Here is a 2970-nt window from a genome sequence, read left to right as displayed (position 1 = left end):
TGTGAATGTTACAAAACTCTCATGTCAACTGAAAGCACCATTGCTGGTTGAGGAGGCAGAAGTGAAGAGGCCTTTGTGTATATCATTTTCTTCTTTTAATTGAAGCACTCCAGTAGCAGGAACCAAACTGCAACTCCCTTAGGCATTTAAATGACTCACATATTTTAGTGCTTGAACATCAGCTCTGTGAATACCTAAAATGGGACTAAGTGAAAACGGGATAAAATTTGCTTGACATTGTCAATGGCCTTTCTCTAATGTCAAAGATGGATTTGCATAATTATGCTGAAAGCTAGGAAACTGCACCCTGCAGGAGATTTCCCTGCTGGTGTTAGGTTTTAGTTCTACTCCAGCTGTGACTCTCAAGATGAAGAAAATCTCTTTTCAGAAATGAACAGACAGCGTGCACACTTTCTAAGACAGTACAGTAACAGTCTAATGACAATTTAACTTGCATACTGATTTCCAAGGTGTAATTAAGATAGGCCCGATAAGCAACTGATTGACTGAACAACCTTTTGCTTGGTATCAAAAGGGCTTCAGAGAGAAGAGAGTCCAAGCGATGTTGCCTCATAAACCTCATAAACCTCTTCCTGATTAAAATTCTTTTAAGCTGGCCAGATGCCTGATAGAAGCAAACTTCTAAAGACTGCCCATGTAACAGGTGTGTGTTTATGTCACAATCCTGTCTTTCCAAGGTCACTGCAGTCATAAAATGTCTCTTAAAAGTGTCTACAAGGGGAAAATGCAGAAGCAGGTGAGGCCTCTCTGGAGCACTTGCTAACTTCAGGCTCTCTTTCTTTACTCCGTGGTTTTTATTTTCACATCCTGCTCTCACACAAGGATTTGAAACCCCTTAATGGTCTAGAGAATCACTTCTTTTAGGCTCTCACAAAATCATCTCATTAAAAAAAAAACTTTTTCAGTCTATAGGCGAGGGCAGTGGCTCACGCTTGTAATCTCAATAATTTGGGAGGCCAAAGAGGGAGGATTGCTTGAGCCCAGGAGTTCGAGACTAGCCTAAGAAACATAGTGAGACTTTGTCTGTACAATTAAAAAAAAAAATTAGTCAGGCTTGGCGGTGCACACCTTGTTGTCCCAGCTATTCAGTAGACTGGATCACTTGAGCCCAGGAGACAGGCTGTGGTGAGCTGTGATCGTGCCACTGCACTCCTGCCTGGGTGACAGAATGAGACCCTGATTCAAAAAAAAAATCAGTTGTAAATGGCAATAAGTCTGTTTTGCTATAATTTTAAATAACACAAAAGTACTTGCAATGTGTTAATAAGAAAAAATAATGGGAAGAGCAAAATTCTTAAGCTCCTAGATTGAAGCTCCAACCAAAAGTGAAAATTCGGATTGCAATCAACTAACTGAGAGACACATTTGTGAGGACAGCTAGCTCACCCGGCACTTGTGAAATCATAGCATTTAGATCAGCAATAAGATCAGTTTTCCCTCTCAGCGCAGCAGAGGGATCTCCGAGTTGTGAATGCGAGGCGGCGGAGTCCCTGCCAGGCGTCCACACTGTGGGAAGAAAGCGGCCCAGGCGCCTCGTGGCTGCTGGCGGGCGCCCTCCTGCTGGCAGCTTCCACGTCCTGCAACCGCACCGGGCAAGGAACCAGTAGACCCTCTACAGGAAGAAGTATTATTGGTAAGATCCATGGTCCACCACAAGTCAAAGAAAAAGGAGTGACAATGGAACCAGGCTTTTCCGTGGATGAGTTTTCTGAGTCTGTCCTCACTGGAAAACTGACGACTCTCTTCCTTCCAGTCGTCTACACAATCATATTTGTGGTAGGTCTGCCAAGTAATGGCATGGCCCTTTGGCCCTTTCTTTTCCAAACAAAGAAGCACCTTGCTTTGATTTACATGGCCAATCTGGCCTTGCCCCACCTCCTCTCTGTCATCTGGTTCATCCTGAAGATTGCCTATCACATCCACTGCAACAACTGGACTCAGGGTGAAGCTCTCTGCAAGGTGTTCATCAGCTTTTTCTACACTCCATCCTCTTCATGACCTGCCTCAGCATGTAGAGGTACTAGATCATTGAGAACCCCATCGTGCACCCCAGGAAGAAGGCCAACATTGCCATCAGCGTCTCCCTGGGAATCTGGCTGCTGATTCTGCTGATCACCATCCCCTTGTATGTTGTGAAGCAGACTGTCTTCATTCCCATCCTTAACATAACAACATGTCATGATGTTTTGCCAGAGAAGGTATTGGTGGGGGACATGTTCAGCTACTTCTCTCTGGTCATTGAAGCCTTTCTGCTCCCAACCTTTCTCACGGCCTCCGCCTACATGCTGATGATCAAGACTTCGGCCATGGATGAAAACTCGGAGAAGAAAAGGAAGAGAGCCATCAAACTCATTGTCACAGTCCTGGCCATGCACCTGATCTGCTTCACCCTTAGTAACCTTCTGCTTATGGTGAGTTATTTCCTTATTAAAAGCCAGAGCCAGAGCCATGTCTATGCCCTGCACATCATAGTCCTGTGCCTGACCACCATCAACAGCTGCATCGATCTCTTTGTATATTATTTTGTCTCCCAAGATTTCAGGAATCTTGCAAAGAACACGCTCCTTTGTCCAAGAGTCCGTACTGTAAAGCAGATGCAAGTATCCCTCTCTTCAAAGTTCTCCAGGAAATCCAGCTCCTACTCCTCAAGCTCAACCAATGTGAAGACCTCCTATTGATTTTTCCAGGTCCTCAGAAGGAGATTGTATGCCAGGATGGAAGTCAAGCCCATTGACACTATGGAGATGGTCTGTTACTTCCTGAGTGGGTCTCGCCACATACCATGGATATATAGCACCGCTCACAACTTCAGCAGCTTCTCTGTTTGTAGGAGAAAAGTTCCCAAGATTAACACAGACATCAGTTTCAGAATTTCTCTACATACTCAGATGCTACCAGAAACTGAACTGACAGAAGCAAACTTTTAAGAAGGTGGAGAAAAGACAGAAA

At 44.6% G+C, this 2970-nt stretch overlaps 1 pseudogene; it reads left to right on the top strand.

Moving 5' to 3' along the window:
• The first annotated feature begins 621 nt into the window (after window positions 1-621).
• LOC103255149 lies at window positions 622-2699 on the top strand (annotated as a pseudogene).
• The last annotated feature ends 271 nt before the right edge of the window (window positions 2700-2970 follow it).

Source organism: Carlito syrichta, unplaced genomic scaffold (assembly GCF_000164805.1).
Source record: "Carlito syrichta isolate Samal-C Ts95f unplaced genomic scaffold, Tarsius_syrichta-2.0.1 Scaffold287885, whole genome shotgun sequence".
In the NCBI taxonomy this organism is placed as follows: domain Eukaryota; kingdom Metazoa; phylum Chordata; class Mammalia; order Primates; family Tarsiidae; genus Carlito; species Carlito syrichta.
Note: the sequence above shows the minus strand (reverse complement) of the source record. Positions and strands in the feature narration are given on the sequence as shown.